Raw genomic sequence first — 18582 nt, 5'->3', positions numbered from 1 at the left:
GCAGCTGAAACGCGTCTTACATTGATCAATATTTACGATGATCAAGCTTCATCAAATACAACATGTAAAGAGTGATTTTGACGCTTCCAAAGTGGCAATTTCGACGTGAGTGATAAAGATCGCGAAGGGGAATTGAAAATATTCGAAGATACTCAACTACTGAAAACGCATGTCGAACCCTTGATGATATGTCTAAACAGTTGGATGTTGACAGATCAACCGTCGATAAACGTTTGGACGCGATGGGAATCGCCCAGAAAACAGATAACTGAGTGCCACATCAATTGAAGGGTAGGGATATCGAGAGACGTTTGGTGACGTGTGAGATACTTCTTGAACGGTAGAAAAGAAAAGTTTTCTGCATCATATCGTTTCTGGAGATGAAAAATTGATCTATTGTGATAACCCCAAACATCGAAAAATGTTGGAGGCTACCAAGAGAACCAGGCCCATCAGCAGCGAAAAAAATATTCATGCTTTAAAGATTATGTTGTGCATCTGGTGGGATCAGAAGGGTGTCATCTATTATGAACTCCCTAAACCATCTGAAACCATCAGCGGCGATCGTTACCGACTGCAGCTAATGCGTTTAAATCGAGCTCTCAAAGAGAAGCAGCCGTAATAGAACGGAAGACATGACAAACTGATTTTGCTGCATGACAACGCCAGGCCACACGGTCCAGAAATGTTTAGAAGGACTGAGTTGGGAAATCTTGCCATACCCGCCGTATTCCACAGACATCGCACCTTCGGATTACCATCTGCTCCGGAGTACTACCTGCTCACTTCTTACGAGATCATCGCAAACTGACTCAATGAATGACAGAAGTCAAAAGAACTCGAATTTTCCGTCAGAGGAATCCGTATGTTGCCTGAAAGATGGAGTAAAGTTGTGGCTTCCAATGGCACATACCTCACATAATATCATTTGTATAATTGCTTAAATAAATAAAGCACGGGAGCTTATTCCCAACCCAATACATCAACGTTATTTTCAATTATTGTATAGTTTCTGGGAAATAAGAAAATATGTTGCTGTATGTAGACTTCAAGCCTTCACTTGATAAGTACATATATAGATATTTATTACTCTAAGTTAGTATATGTGTTGTTATTATAAAATACGAGGTGTGCTCAAAAAGTATCGCAAATTTTGTGTTTTTTCAAAAATTATTAATTTATTCATTAAATCTATTTTGTCCCCATGAGATATTATGCACTAGTGCCAACATTTTTTCCAATCTTCGAAGCACTTCAAAAAATCATTTTTTGAAGTGAAAACTTCTATAGAATCGTTGGGAGTGATTTGAGGAAAAGTGAAACGAAAAAGCGACCTTCTTGTCTACGAAGCGTTATATTATATGTTGATATAAAAGTAGCGACGAACTAAATAAAAATAACTTTCATTTTTTCTTGTGATTCGAACCAAGGATTTTGGATCGGAAGCTCACATTGCTAGTCGCTCGGCTACCGCGCCATGTTGTCGTCGCTGGCCTAAAAGTTATTTAGTTACGAAGCGTTATATTATATGTTGATATAAATAATTTTTGTGAGCGTGTAATTCTCAAAAGTTTTATTAGGTTTATTATTTAAAATGTATTGACTAGGTAGTGTGGTTATCAGCTTAACATCTGATAGATCCTCCATCGGAGGACAACAAATGTTAAACTGATTTTTGGAAATGGGCGGAGTGTGTTAGGGGCTTGCTCCTTCTCTGCCACGGGTTGACCCGGTATTGCAGTACCGCCGGGATTTCGGCTTTGAATAAATACAAGAAAAAATATACTAATACATTTAGCTTTGGTGGGAAGAGCCATAAATTTTTATATGAATACATGTAGACGAAAATGGAATTTTTTTTTGAAATTTGCATTGTAGGACATTTCTGATTATTTATTGAAAACAGTTTTTTGGCTTTTCTATTTTTGGTTTAGATACTGAAAGTCAGTTTAAGTGAATCGGTATAAATATTTCGTACATTAATTTTTGAAGTGAAAACTTCTTTAGAATCGTTGGGAGTGATTTGGGAAAAAGTGAAACGAATTACAACATATAAACGTAGCGACGAACTAAATAACTTTTAGGCCAGCACCGACAGTATGGCGCGATAGCCGAGCGGCTAGCAATGTGAGCTTCCGATCCAAAATTCTTGGTTCGAATCACAATAAAAAAAAAAAATTTTTTTTTTTTTGAAATTTGCATTGTAGGACATTTCTGATGATTTATTGAAAACAGTTTTTTGGCTTTTCTATTTTTGGTTTAGATACTGAAAGTCAGTTTAAGTGAATCGGTATAAATATTTCGTACATTAATTTTTTTTTGTGAGCGTGTAATTCTCAAAAGGTTTATTAGGTTTATTATTTAAAATGTATTGACTAGGTAGTGTGGTTATCAGCTTAACATCTGATAGATCCTCCATCGGAGGACAACAAATGTTAAACTAATTTTTGGAAATGGGCGGGGCTTGCTCTCCACCTCTGCCACGGGTTGACCCGGTATTGCAGTACCGCCGGGATTTCAGCCTTGAATAAATACAAGAAGAAATATACTAATACATTTAGCTTTGGTGGGAAGAGACATAAATTTTTATATGAATACAAGTAGACGAAAATGGAAGAAATTTATAAGTCTGTTTCTTCGGTCCGTTTGGGTATTTTTTTTGACAACATCGAAACCAAAGCATTTGTATCATATTTTATCTATCATAAGCCACTCGTATCATTTGTTGAAATTGAAAACATTGAGGATGAATAATGATAAAATGAAGAAAATAAAATATGAACTTTATAGCAATATTATAATGAACCTATAATTATCTTGCTCCTAATGCTGCTTTCGTCTTATTCTCTCTCAGTTTGTTTTACGGAAGGTTTCACTTCTATCAAGTCTAACCGTTAGACTGGTATTTTTTTTTTTTTCTTGTTCAGCTTCTCCTTCGATGCCGTCTTTATCTAGTCAATCGTAGCGTAGCATCGTCCTTTCATGGGTCTCTTCAATTTCGGAAACAAGAAAAAGTCACAGGGGGCCAGATCTGGGGAATACGGTGGCTGTGGCACCATTAGTGTGTTGTTTTTGGCCAAAAAGTCGCGCACAAGCAACGATGTGTGAGCAGAGGCGTTATCGTGATGCAAGAGCCAATTTTGTTTTTCCACAAATCCGGGCGTTTCTGGCGGATTGCTTTGCGCAAATTGCGCATAACTTGCAGGTAATATTCCTTATTGACCGTTTTACCCTTTAGCAAGAACGCACGATGCACAACGCCCCTGCAATCGAAGAAAACGGTAAGCAAAACTTTTACATTCCACCGGAGTTGGCGCGCCTTTTTCGGTCTTGGTTCGTGCGGCAGCTTCTATTGAGATAATTGAGCTTTGGTTTCCACGTCATAACTATAAACCCACGATTCGTCACCAGTTATGACCCTCTGGAGCAAATTTGGGTCGTCGCGGACAGAGTCCAACATCTTATTAGCAATATACATGCGATGCTGCCCAAATCATTGAAAAAAATCGAATGGCACGAGCCAATCGATATGTCTAGGTCCTCAGCAACTTCTCTAACGGTGATTCAACGATTGGCCAATACCATTTTCTTCACTTCATCAATTTGTTCGTCTGTTGTTGAAGTGCTCGGGCGTCCGGTCTATTGAGAACATTTTGTACCACCGATAAACGTTGCTTTGGTCCAAAGTAGCTTCTCCGTATGACACAGTCAACATTCGGAATGCATCCGCGCACTTAATTTCGTTTGTCACCCAAAATTTGATACAGATTCTTTGATCCATCTTTTTGAATAGGTAAAAATCGAAGACGAGCCGAACACGTGCAAGCAAAGCAGCTGTCAACAAATAACTGAACATTCAAAATGGCCGAACTCGTCGGCATGAGTGAGAGACACGAGTACCAACATATCGCCACAAAAAAATCGAAATTCGAATATACGTAACCTGCGAAAATTCAAAATTCGCTATACTTTTTGAACACACTTCGTATATTATTGAAGTAAAAAGCAAAATTTTATATTGTAAAATAAAAGGAATATTTATCAATAAATAGTAAAGTTATAGAAATAATATTGAAGGTCATTGAAACATTCTTTTTGCTTTCTAATATTCAACCAACACGTTCTCTCTTAAGCAGGGGCTCAGTACAAATTGTCCTGCTGCGAAGTATTGTTACTAACCACGAGCCTTCTGCGATGCAAAGCCCGACTAAAGATTGATGAACAGTTCCTGTACGAGCAATGTTGCATGATCATTCTATGTCAACTGAGTGTGCCCATGATCGTTCTAACGACCTCTTCGGACGTTGACTCTATGAATCTCTCTCTTAAGTACACATTTTGCATCTCAGTTGTATGAGCAGCGAGAACAATTTATATTCACGAGTATACGATTCAAGATCCTTCCGAAGGTTTCGAGAGCAAAATAAGCCAAGATCTCATGGTAGATGTTTTTTTTATGGCAGACAGAGATGGTTTTTCATCACGCACATAAGTGAAAGTTCGCTGTGGTTTGCATTGTTTTAAAGAGTGAATGCTATTATAAATTACTGTTTCAGGTTGGGAGTGGCCTTCGTGGAGAGAGTTACGCATTTTCGAGATTATAATGATTCTTACGCCACATTCACCTCTATCAGCTTTGCCGCTATGCGGGGACCACCTCATTTCGCTAACTCCTAGAATACAGATGTTATATTTTTGCATCTGCGTCTCGAGTTGAGCTTACCTAGATGAATCCCTTGGTGCTCTTATGTTCCATTGTGCTATTCGTGTCCTAATGTGTGCGCTCCTGTTGGTCAACAAAGCGGAGATTGTATATGCGAGACCACTTGTATTGGTTGCTATGTTGAATGTTCTAACAAAGTAGGTGATTAGCCTAGCGAAAAGCCTCTCGGCTGCGGTGGCCATTAACGAAAAGCCACTTTAGAGCCCTTCAAAATTTTCTGAAATATATTTGCATAAAAAAATGTTGGTATATCACATAGACAATTTTTATTTTATATGTTAATTACGAGGTGTGCCTTTTATATGTCGGGATTAGAGAACAAAAACAAATTTTAATCATCGAAAATCACTTTATTGTTTTTCAAAATATTCTCTATGAAGATCTATACACTTTTGCATACCGAAGCACTTTTGCCACTCTGAATGAGGTACCTCCAAAACATGCATTCTGAATGCCGCAACCGCTTCTTCAGGTGTCGAAAAACGTTGACCTCTCAGTGTGTTTCTTACGTACGGGAATAAAAAGAAGTCATTCGGTGCCAAGTCAGTACTATACGGCGGATGACCCATTAATTCGATGTTTTGGGTGCTCAAAAATGCAGTGTTTGAGCCGATGTGTGAGAGCTCGCATTGTCCTGGTGAAGAGTGATCCGTCTTTGGCGATTGGTTTTCCTAATTTCTTGGAAGACAACTGGCAAACAAATGGTTGTGTACCACTCAGAATTTACTGTTCTGCGTTGTTCTAGTGGTACGGTTGCGACATATCCAGTTTTTCCGAAAAACAGGCGACCATTTGCTTGGAAGTGCTTCCTGCGCGAACAACTTTTGTTGCATTTGGCTCATCTTGAAACACCCATACAGTCGACTGCTGTTTACTTTCGGGTTCATACGCATAAATCCATGATTCATCACCTGTCACGATGTCATAGACGTGTTTCGAAGCCCCACGATCATATTTTTTGAGCATTTCCTTCGACCAATCGACACGAGCCTGTTTTTGAGCGATTGACAAATTGTGTGGGATCCAACGCGAACAAATCTTTTTGACAGTCAAATGTTTATGCAATATTGAATGTGTGCTGGTCCCACTAATGCCTAAGATTGTCTCAATCTCACGATAGGTCACATGACGATCTTGCAATATCAGTTCGCGCACAGCATCAATGGTTTTCGGAACAACAACTGATTTTGGACGACCTTCACGAAATTCGTCTTGGAGTGAACTACGACCACGATTGAATTCACCATACCATCGATAAACACTGGTCCTTGATGGAGCTTCATCGCCAAAAAATGAATTAAGTTCATCCATGATATGTTGCTGCGTTAATCCACGTCGAAAGTTGTAAAAAATAATCGCACGAAAATGTTCACGATTTAATTCCATTTTTGGACCGAGATGAATCTTTTAAGTTACTGTAAACAACACAAATAGCGCTGGTATTTCAAAACGTTCTGAGTACGTAAAAGCCAAAAAATGTCAAACTTTGCGATATAGGTGTCAGTTGCCAGATTGCAACACCAGGGTTGCCAAATCCCGACATATACAAGGCACCCCTCGTAAGCCCCTTATTTTTATGTTGCGCCATCTTATCATAACACTATACTTTAGTCGAAAAAATAGCTGATAAAGAGAATTTGATTTTGGTAAGTTAGAAAATTCTTTTCAAAAGTTCTCAACCAAACATTCCTCATTTCCATTCCACTCGTTTCAAGGTTTTAAGCACATGCGACTTAAGTCGTTTCGCCTGTAATCGACATCAATAAAAATTAAATGAAGTATGTAAAACAAATCGCCTTCACATGCGCTATCTCACACTAGCAATTAGATTCCATTTCAACTGAATCAGCTTAGAACTTTACGAAATAATTATTTTGCCAACTTATGCGACACCCCCCTTCACTCCCTCAATCTGGCACACACAACTTCCTTCAGCTAAGTAAATAAATACATAAGTCTGGCATTATCAGTTCAAAGTGGGCGAGCAGTCGAAAATTGTCGCCGCTGCTTATGCAATCCAAATTCAATTAAACAAACACAATAACTTCCGATAAATCCCAGCGATAACTACGAAACTAAATACGCTCATAAAATCGCATGCTACCAAATACAACAACAACAGCAACGGCTGCACAATTACTACAGCGGAAGCTAAAGCCACTGCTCAATCGAGAACGAACGTCAATTTAGCCAAATGCCAGTGGAGTTGAGCAGAGAGCTTCGAGAAAAGTCAATGGTGCAGATGATGAAGGAAAGCGTTCACACATACATTTACACTAGTGCTGTACCCTATTTGTGTTTGTGTCGCAAGAATACCCACACGCACACACACTAGCTTACTTAGCGCTTAGCATTGCACGTACTTGTGTTCGTTTGTATGTCATTCAGCGAGTTTGTCGCTTGCGACGAATGTGTAATCTCCAGCAATTCAAGCGAGCTAAAATGTTTACCCTCCGCTCCGCCATGCCACTACATACCCTACGCTGATGCCTCGTAAAAAATGCAAAATAAAAATAAGCGTGAATCCGGTAGTAACCCTCGCATAAACAACTTAATTGTGTTGCAGATGCGGCCATGGAGTCAGGATAGTGGAATGATTTAAGGAAGAAAGAAAGTGAGGAGGTGTGTTGATGGCGTTTACGGCAATGGGCATAAATAAGATACTCGTCGCTGGGTACTTGACGGCTAAATTGGAAAGCAATTGTCTTGGATATGGGATTAGTCCTTTTTGCGCTTGAAAACACTCTCTCCAACCTCTCCTTCACCCCCTCTCTTAAATTTATCGCTCTGTGCACTATTCGTCGATTTTATTGTTGTTGTGTGGAGTATCATAAATAATGTGATTGCTGTAGAGATGAGCGAGTAATACAGGCAATTACTGTTGAATGGTGGGAGTAAGAATGACTAAAAAATAGAAAAACACTTTTTTTCAACAAAAAAGTTAAAATAAAGTTCAAATCCATCAGTAGTATAAAAAGTGTTTCTGATGAATTTCTCTTAAAGTCTGTGCATTGATATATAGTAGCAGGGGTGTCATTGACTCACAGTGCGTTGCCATTTTCCACAACAGGTTGAGATTAACCCGGTATTGAACTATTAATTTGTTAGAAATAATTGTTTAAGCAAAATCCGAAATATATTTATGCTTCAATTCCTTTCCGTCTCTAGATATGCAGCACGTTGCATTTTTGTTTATGATTTCATTTGCCGAGCAGATCGCTGCAACTCTCAAATGACTTATGAATTGCTAAATCGTATGGCATCAAGCTTTTCCAATAAAAGCGACTCATCGAGGCGCAGGGCTCAATAAATTTATTTAAAACATTTACATTGATTTTTCCATAAAGCACCAACACAATTTCAATTTTGGGAGAGACAATTAATATAGAGTGGGCCATGTAAAATTTGCTTTTTGAATCGGCTATAAAAAAAAACTAATCAATATTCTTTCAAACTTTTTTTTTATTTTGAAGATTGAACACTGTCATTTATGAATGAAAAATAATATTGTTCAAATCACTGCCACGACTGGCTTTACAGTAGGCTATTCGATCAACCCAATTTTTAAGCACATTTTCGATTGTTTGGGCTCCAATTTCATGAATGGCAACTTCGATCTCGTGTTTTAAAGCATCAATCGTCTCTGGATGGTTCGCATAGCATTTGTCCTTAACGGCTCCCCACAATAATAGTCCAACGGGCTTAAATCACAGCTCCGAGACGGTCAATTGATATCGGAATTTCGGCTGATTATTCGGTTTTCAAAACGGTACCGCACCAAACAGTGACTCGTTGTGGATGGATTTGCTTCTCAACAGTAACGTGTGGATTTTTTGAGCCCCAAATCCGACAATTTTGCTTATTGACGTAGCCACCGATGTGAAAATCAGAAAAGAAGAAGAAGACTCACCACTTTGGAAATAGGTTTTCAATATTTCCCAATTTTGTTCAAGCGTATAGCGTCCCATTTCGTAAATGTCAAACCTTTAAGTAAATTATGAACACTATGATTATGATTGACATGTCATTTGTGTTACCATTCTCAAAAAAATAGGTGGTTCAAAAAGCAAATGCTATATGGCCCACCCTGTACTTTTAAGATATTTATTATAACAGGTCTCTACTTATCCATGACAGAACGACCCATACAAAAGATGTGCTTCGCACCATACCCTTTTTTTTGTTTTTTTTTTTGTTTTTTTTTTTTTGTTTTTTTTTTTTATCTGAAGGGGGAATCTTACATAGATACCGTCAATATATGTAGATGGCATGCACGATTCATACTGATCGCTAAGGGTGCACCTCATTCGGGACCACGCACAGTCCGTATTACTACTAAACTGGACTTGCGAAACAGTACACCTACGTACTAAACCCTAACTCCGACCTCTGTAGCTTTAGTTTGCCCTGCGGTACCGCCTTTTAAGCATTGCATCGCAGGGCCAAGCTAGCCATTATGGCTCTTCACTTATATCTCTCTCTCCGTCTACCCTTCATTATTTCTTTGTCTTCTTTCTTTACTGCGTTCCCATTCCTTTTTTCGCAGTTCCTGTAACGCATTTGCGGACCATTCTCTCATCTTGGCCCACACCAACTTCGACCGCAGCATGTGATCTACAGTGTTGCCTGGGGTTATTTTTTCTTTTATGATTTCTTCAATGCACATTATTTCAGATGCGTATCTCGGGCAGGAGAAGAACACATGTTCCACGTTCCACCGTTGCCGCAGAGCGAGCAGTCAGCTGCGTCCTCGTGGCCGAGTCTTTGGAGATACTCTCTATAGCATCCATGCCCCGTCGGGAACTGTGTGAGGTAGTAATCTGTGTCACCATTTCCTCTCTCAACCCAAGCCTGTACGCTTCTGATAAGCTTATGCGTCCATCTCCCTTTTGTCGCTAGGTCCCAGCGATTTTGCCACTCAGTTATGCTCCCCAGTCTTTCTTCTTTACGCTCTTCCGCCGTTAATCTCCTGTTTAGGCTTTTGGCTTTGTCGTACACTCTACCCAGTTCAGAGGCCATTATATCTGGTGGCATGATACCCGATATGACACATACTGCTTCAAACGACACTGTCCTGAAAGCACAGGCAACTCTAAGGGAAATAAGTCTAAAAACTATTTCCGCCTTCTTCGCGTATGTTTTTTGTATCAGGGCTTTACCCCATATGGGTGCTGCATACATGAGTGTAGACTGGGTAACTTTAGCCAGGAGCGCTCTTCTACTCTGAGTGGGACCACCGATGTTGGCTATGATTCTTGACAGTGCCGCCGACACCATGGCTGCCTTTCCGCATGCTTTTTTAATGTGCTCCTTGAAGCTTAGTCGAGCATCGATCATTACACCCAAATATGTTAGTGCCGCTTGTGTTGTGACGTTAAACCCATTAATGTTTAGTGTGGTCGTTTCTAACTTTTTTCTACTCGTAATGAGAACTGCTTCTGTTTTTTGTCCTGCTAGCTGTAGTTTAACCGCCGTTAGCCATTGTTTGACCTTCGTTGTGGCCTCGCTGCAGATACTCTGAATCTGAGGGATTGTTTTGGCGACTATGGTTAACGCAATGTCGTCTGCGTATCCTATTATTTGCACTTCCCTCGGCATTGGGAGTTGCAGTACCCCATCATATAGTACATTCCATAGGATCGGGCCCAGCACAGATCCCTGCGGTACTCCGCCCGTCACTGCATATCTCTTAGGGCCTTCATCTGTATTGTACAGAAGTACTCTTTCCGACAGATAACTGTTTATAACCCGTACTAAGTATGCTGGGGTTTTTTTCCTTCAAGAGCCTTTATAATATGTGGCCAGTATGCCGAGGTGAAGGCATTCTTGACATCCAGAGTGACAACTGCACAGTATTCTTTATCACCATGCATCCACCTGTCACCCTCAATAGTCTTACTTGCAATGTTTGTCACCCTCCTGACGGCATCGATGGTTGAACGACCTTTTCGGAAACCAAACTGATGTTCGGATAGTTCAGCTGGCGCTTTCTCCAGGTGCTGTTGCAGGTGCGTGCAGATTAGTTTCTACAAGATTTTACCCATAGTATCTATCATGCAGAGTGGCCGATAAGAACTTGGGTCACCCGCTGGCTTATTTGGTTTCTGAAGTAGGACCAGTTGTTGTTTCTTCCATACTTTCGGAAACGTGCCTTCATTTATACACTTGGTGAAGTGTTCTGCAAATGGCTTTGTGCTGCGCCTGTTAGCGATCTTCAGCGCCTTGTTCGGAATGCCGTCAGGTCCTGGAGCCTTAGCATTGCCGAATCTTTCCGTTGCCAAAATCACCTCTGCTTCACTGATTGTGACACTATTTTCTGCTGCGTGGCACTGGGTCTGGCTTGGCTGCATGTCTTGCTTTGGAAAGAGTGTCTGTACAATCTTTTCTAAAAGAATGGGGCAAGTTGGCGCCTGTCCTCTACCTCCTTTGACCTTGGCCATAACGAGTTTGTAGCCATCACCCCACGGGTTTTTGTCCACATTCTGGCACAGTTCTTTAAAGCTAGCTGCCTTGCTGCTTTTAATGGCTTTCTTTAATTGTTTCCGCTTCTTTTTATAGTTCTCGCGGAGCCTGTAGTGTTCTGCCAACCCATAGCTCCTTTGGGAAAGGCGCCTTGCTTTTCTGCATTCGCTTCTTAGGGTGCTGATCTCCTCGTTCCACCAGTATACAGGCTTTCTGGGAGCGCTCTGTATTCTCCTGCTCATAGCGGCATCGCAAGCTCTGCTAACATATTTTAGTAGCAGTTCCGCCTGTAGTTCCACATCGTTAGTGCTAGTTGGGTTCTTTTCTAGCATGATTTGGAACATTTCTTCATCAAGTGTCTCCACCCTCCAACCCTTATTCTGTTTTTTCTGTACGGCTTCTTTTCCATGCGAAAAGTCCACCGTAATGGCAAGGTGGTCACTGCCTGTGTAAAAATCATTCACTTGCCAGCTTGCTGATCGTACTAGAGCCCTGCTGGCGTAGGTGATGTCGATTGTTGATGCACGACCATTCACTTCGAAGGTGTTTTTTCCCCCAGTGTTTAGCAGAACCGCATCAAGCAGTGAGAATGCCTTAATCAAGGCATCTCCCCTTTTATTGGTATATCTGCTACCCCATTCCAAGGCCCACGCATTGAAATCACCCGCAATCACGTTTGGTGTGGTACCACGAGCGTTTTGCACAAGTTCATCCAGTAAGTTTTCGAATTCTGCTTGCGTCAGTTTCGGTGGCGCGTAGCAACTGTAGAACCATACCCATACCCTTCAAAGGTCCTATCGGTCGGGCGATTTCGATAACAAGACTTAAATCAGATCTAAACGGGGCGTAGTAATTCTGTTACACTCAGAAACCGAACCAGGATTTGCTTTAAGGACTTATATTCATATTTTTTACGAAGAGTCAATCTTTTCACTTTTCTTCTCTAGTGATGCCAGTATCTTAGGTAGTATCAGTACTCCGCCGCTGTATTCATTGTCGAAGTATTCTGTGTAAAATGTTTAGAGTCTATTTAACTGGATGCAGTTGTACAATCGAACTCGTGCAACCTCTTCGAGCTATGGTTTTTATGAAGAAGTCTTTGAGAGTTGCATAGGTAGGGTTGTGAGGTTGTTTTCATACTCAAGATAGACAAAAGCTCATACGTGTACTCTAAGATTTCCAACCAGTCTTTCACTCTTCTTGCTATCGACCCTTGAAAGGCTGATTGACCTGCATATAAGTAGTGAAATTTCTCGGTGTCGTTTGTCGTTCACCCAACATGCTTGCTATAAAACCAGATCCGTAGGTTCCGCCCTGCATATATATATAATTGGCGCTTACACCCTTTTTGGGTATTTGGCCGAGCTCGTCCTCCTACTTGTGGTGTGCGTACTGATGTTGTTTCACAAATGGAGGGACCTAAACTTTTAAACCGACTCCGAACGGCAGATATTTTTTATGAGGAGCTTTTCTCATAGCACATATGCATTGCGTGCCAAGGGGCGAACGCTATTACAAAAAATATTTTCTTCATTTTGGTGTATCATGGAGATTCGAACCACCGTACTACAAATTCCGAATGGCAGTAACACACCAACCCATTTGGCTACGGCGGACGCCCTCCAGTCGGTAGTTAAATATATAGAGGAGTACCTATATCAGAAAGAGTTCTAAGTGGACGCGTTCCTCGACATTGAGATCACAAGTCTCTGATTGGACCGAAACCTGACTTTTGTGACGAAACCTGGCCAAAGCAGAGAGAAGTTTATGTCAACTTGTAAATATATTTCTAAAATATCTTATAACTACAGTTAGTCTAATATACTGCCATAATTTATAGTTTCTAAATCACGAATTCTTTTCTAAGAAACTGCATTTTATGGACTTAGAATATTTTTACCACCCCCATTAGTTATAAACGCTTCACATCTTTGCGTCATACTTTGTGTTAATTTTTGCGTGGAGGTATTCAACTAATTTGTGGAGGTTATGGGCTCCAAGTCAGCCAAATTTGCCTTGATAACTTATTCACCATCCATATTTGTTTTCCTTTGAGTTTGTGCTTAACTCTTGCCCAAACATTTTCAATAGGGTTGTCATCAGGTGACTGTGAAGGGCAATCCAACATTTCAATTCCATTTTGCTGTTTCTACTCTACACACCTTCTCTTGATCTCTGTGATTTTTGTATTTTTTTTTAAATTGAAGGTTGACTAGTTCTTCCAAATATCTGTGCAGCTGGCAGTAGTAAGGCTTTCTGGTAAATTTTATTCATAAAAACTGCATTCAAATCCTTTTTCGCAGAAACAGCCCCAAACATGAACCTGGATGCTTAACAGTTCGTTGAAATTGCCCAGTATAGGCAGTACACCAGGGTTCACTCAAAAGGATGCATCCGAGAATATTACGTTTATCCAATTCCGTTCTGATTTTGCCTTAGCCAATGTATGTAAGTCTTTTTTCAATGTGTGATAATGAAAGTAATGGTTTTTTCAACGTTATTCAGAAATTGAGGTCTAAGACACATAAACGTCTTCGAATCGTGTCTTTGGATACCATAGCACACTTTTTTCTTAAAACTCCTTCAGCTTCACGCATCGATAAGTTCCACTTTGTCACACAAAAACCATTGGTCTTCTGATATTGCTTGGGAGAGGTTTATTTTTTTAGGATTTTTTGTTTTGGGATCAAACTTTATGGAAGATGGACTACCAGCTCGCTCACGAATAATATGAGTAATAATAAAAAAGTGTGGATTATGAATGTGCTGTGGAAGCAGGGCAACTCGCAAATAACTTAGAGAGGAAATTGCATGCCGTGAGAACATAGCATTGGGTCAGTATGCTCTTTTTTGCACAGCGATTTACCCTTCACCCGTATTGTATTTACGAGTCTAACGGAAAAGCTCTCTCCAACAGTGGAGAGGAACTCAGAAATAAATCACAAGCGAAAACCTCTAACGTTTTGTAGTAGCGAATAACTGAGTTGCATTAAAATAAGTTGGCGTATGCCGATGAAATCGATATTAACTCTTTTAGACCTGCTTTTTTCCAACTGGATAAAGAAGCAAAGCAAATTGGTCTGATGGTGAACCAGGACAAAACGAAGTACCTCCTACCATCAAACAAACAGTCGATGCACTCGCATATCGGCACCAACGTAATTGTTGACAGTTATGCTTTTGAGGTGGTAAAAAACTTTGTTTATTTGGGAATCAGCATTAACACAGATAACAATGTCAGCCTGGAAATCCAACGAAGAATCTCTCTTGCCAAAAAGTGCTACTTTGGACTAAGTAGGCAAATGCGTAGTAAAGTCCTCTCTCGACGAACAAAATTAACTCTCTACAAGACTCTCATCATGCCCGTCCTAACGTATGGGGCAGAAGCTTGGACGATGTCAATATACGATGAGGCGTGCCTTGGAGTGTTTGAGAGAAAGATTCTGCGGAAGATTTTTGGAGCTTTACACTTTGGCAACGGCGAATATCGCAGGCGATGAACAATGAATAAAGATCCAGCGGCTACGTTGGCTGGGTCATGTCATCCGAATGGAAATAAATGCTCCGGCTCTGAAAGTATTCGATGCGGTACCAGCTGAAGGAAGCAGAGGAAGAGGAGAGATCAGGTGAAAAGGACTTGGCTTCACTTGGTGTGTCAAATTGGCGCCGGTTAGCACGAGATAGAAACAACTGGCGCGCTTAGTTAAACTAGCCCAAAATCGCGTAAGCAGTTAACGCAACAACCAAAAAGAAGTTTAAAATAAGTTTCTGGCTGATATTACAATAAGTTTCTTCTCATGTTCAGGTATTATTCCAAAAGTGAAATGTGTGATTTCTAAATCTATGAGTAACCTGTGTGGCAAGTAAAGCCACGAAAGCTCGAGAAAAGCTCGATTCACCACTTAATGAAATGTAAGATTTTCATGAATAATTAAATCGGATACATTAACACTTCCAACTGAGGCACATGCATACATATATTTTTTGATTTAGCACCCATCATTCCATATATTTAGGTATACCAAAGTGTGTACTTGTACACGAAATGGTTGTGTTTATGTCGTACCTATGAGTACTTAGTGAAATTCCGTCGAGCCAGCAAATAGGATTTGTATAACTAATTGCAAAGTGCTTAAGTAAAAGATTAAAACAAATGAAAAATACGAAATTAATGAATTATTTAAATGGACACGGGGCCACACATACCTACATATGTATATGAATGTGTGCATCGCAAATACGATACACTATGTTTACATGTAGGTGTGGTTTTGAAAGCAACAACTCACCAATCAGTATTTATCTACTTACTGTAGTGTAGTGTAGTGCGGATGTATGTGCGTGTAAGTACCCCAGCTGACAACCGCGCCAAACACAGCCGCATACACCCACTCACTTACATACATTAGCATTACTTATATTAATATGTAAATAAATTTCGCAAAGAGAAAATTCAATTTTCGGCAATTGGCGAGTAGATGTAAATACCTGGCCAAAGTGCTGATGTCGCTGTTGTTGTTGCTGCTGTTATGAGTTATTGCATTTAAGATTATTGCTGTTGCTTTGTTGAGACTCAACGATCGATGGGATTTTCATTCTTTTCTACTCTGTTCTAGCGCCTGAGTTACAATTTGCGGTGATTTCCCACTTCCTTCTATTCAACTATTTGCTTTGTTGTTGCTTTTGTTTTTCCGTTTGAGTATGCTGATAATAATCATCAGTACCGCTCCATTCAGTTATCCAGTCGAATTTGAGCTAAAAAACAGAGTTCAGACTTTGATGAGATTTCTGAAATAGATATGCGGATTTGAGTTCCCCAACTACAGTGGCGGTAACATCAGCGGCAATAAAGATTTCCATTTCCAAAATACTCCACTGCATTCACATTTCGACGAATTTCGATTTTGATTGTGTATTGCAGTCAAATTGATGCACTGATGCGACTGGCGTCGGATTTTCAACACCTCTTACAATAACTTTTTTTGTTATTACTTGTGGTTGTTGTTGCTGCTGCTGGTTTTTATTTGTTATCTGTTTGATGGATTTCCATACAATCCGACTGTCAGTGACAGCGCCAGTTGACAATTGGAAGCAACTTTCATGCAGGCAGTCGATGCCGCGTGGCTCTATTTTTTTCTGTTTATATATCTTTTCATGTGTAAACACACACCACACGCACAAACGTGGCGGCAGAGAACGTCATGTGGTGGTAGATATTTACATAATAAAATCGCAATAAAAGCTAAGTTGTGTGAAGCAGAAAAAACTGAAAACAAACCAAGTGGCATTACCTCTGAGCCTTCGCACTCGTTTCGGTGATTTATTCACATATATGTATGTATGTATACACACACACACACAGACACACTCTCACCTATTCCCATACACATCTTCATCAGTTGCAGTTGAGCACTTTTGTCCTTGCGCTGCTCGCCCTGTGACCGTGGTGGCTGTGGCTGCGGATGCGGCTGCAACATAAATCGGATTAAAGAATTCCGTTCACTTTCACATAATTGAATGTATTTGTTGTGACAATGAGGAGCAAATTTAAAATTTTTCACTTGACTTATTTTTGTTGTCATACAATTTGCACACTTCACCGTCATTGTTACTATTTGCCTGACGGGATTGTATCTACGAGCATCTACATATGTGTATATATATATGAAAGGACTTTGAAAAGGACAGAGAAAGGGTAAGCTTTAGTCATATAAAAATGACCAAGCGTACATATAAATACTATTCAGGCTTAAATTGCCGCTTTCATTTACTTTGTGCTCAGCCCTGCCGTCTACTTCTTCCTTAGCATGACAGTCCTGGATGAGCCATTGCTTCCGCAACTATCTTTCTGCAGATTTCTCGATGAGCTACCAAGCACCACCAATTTTGCACATTCATCTGTTTGAGGTCGTCTATAACATCATCCACGCATCCTTTCTTTGGCCTGCCCTTAGTTCGCTTCCCATATGGTTGTTTTATGAAGGCTCGTTTTGAGCTCTTTGTTCTGACATTCTTTCTACGTATCCAACCGAGCGTATTCGTTGGACTTTCATGTATTTTATGATGTTTTGCCCTTGAAAGAAAGTCTTAAGTTCAGAGTTGTATCTAATACGATATGTGACATCTTCCAGCTTGATTCGATCATATATTTTTGCTTTCAAAGGTTGCTATTTGGTTCACGTAAGTCATATTCATCGTCCAGACTTCACAGGATTTCGAGCCTGGTCACTACCGAATGGTAGTCAGACATCAAACTATTCGCTTATGGCGGTCGGTGATCTCGCATTACAAGATGCTCCCAACAGTTGCTCCTCCTTAACTTTCGAAAGTGCAGGTGAGATTGATATCAATTATTTATTTATTTATTTATTTATTTGTTCTTTTTTTATTCATTTCTTTATTTTCCGTCAAAAAGCTAATAAACTACAAAGATTTTTACTCACTAAAACGATAACTTAGAATTGAAGTGCAGAAAGCACTAAAATAAAACGCACATATTTTGTCATCGTGGGTTTAATTTTTGAATAAAGGCTTAGTTCCAAAATTTTAATAAATAATGCATTGTTCAAAAACCTCATACACAGAATGAGTACATTCAAAATTCAATAACTTAGAAAACACATTTTTGGACAAAAGGAAAATCAAGTGAAATATAATTCGAAATCCCATAATTCGAACTCAGGGTCTCGAGGTAATTAAAAAAATTAAAACGAAGGATTCTCTCAGGAATAAGAAATTGGATTGCTAGCAGTAATGGGGAGCAATCGATTACATCACTTACCAAACCTTCCACAAAAGACAAGAAATGAATAGTTCTTCTGCTTTCGAGGGACTCAAGGTTAACCAAGAGGAGGCAGGAATTGTACGCAGGGATAGAAGTGGAGAAATTTAGGGAAGAAAGGGAATATTTAAGGAAAACCTTTGAAAAACGCACAATTATATCAGTAGCAAATTTGTGATAAAGTCTCCAGATGAATGCAGCAAATTCAAGCTTTGGACGAACAAAAGATGTACAGAGTAATTTCAGAGTGTAGGGATCTGTGAAATTAGAACTATTTCGATGAACAAAGTTCAACGCAGCATATGATTTTGATATGATAAAGTTGATGTGGTTGCTGAATAAAAATGAAGTATCGAAGATTACACCAAGGTCTTTGAAAACGTCAGCGGACTGAAAAGGAGTACCAGAGATACTGTACGACGTTCGTGTTTCGTTACGTAGTTAGAAAGTTAGGAAGCGAAACATAATAACACTTATTGATATTGCGATGTAGGTTAGACCGACAACACGATAAATACAATTTATTGATCTCTAATTGAAACCTAGAAGCATCTTCAGAACTCTTAATCGAAGAGAAAACTTTATGGTTGTCCGTGTAAAGTATCTAGAAAACGAA

At 39.8% G+C, this 18582-nt stretch overlaps 2 pseudogenes; both read left to right on the top strand.

Annotated features, from left to right (window-relative positions):
• The first annotated feature begins 1584 nt into the window (after positions 1-1584).
• On the top strand, positions 1585-1768 carry LOC129236535 (U2 spliceosomal RNA; annotated as a pseudogene).
• Positions 1769-2356: 588 nt separating this feature from the next.
• LOC129236588 (U2 spliceosomal RNA) lies at positions 2357-2531 on the top strand (annotated as a pseudogene).
• Positions 2532-18582: the final 16051 nt, after the last annotated feature.

Source organism: Anastrepha obliqua, chromosome 1 (genome assembly GCF_027943255.1).
Source record: "Anastrepha obliqua isolate idAnaObli1 chromosome 1, idAnaObli1_1.0, whole genome shotgun sequence".
Lineage (NCBI taxonomy): Eukaryota > Metazoa > Arthropoda > Insecta > Diptera > Tephritidae > Anastrepha > Anastrepha obliqua.
Note: the sequence above shows the minus strand (reverse complement) of the source record. Positions and strands in the feature narration are given on the sequence as shown.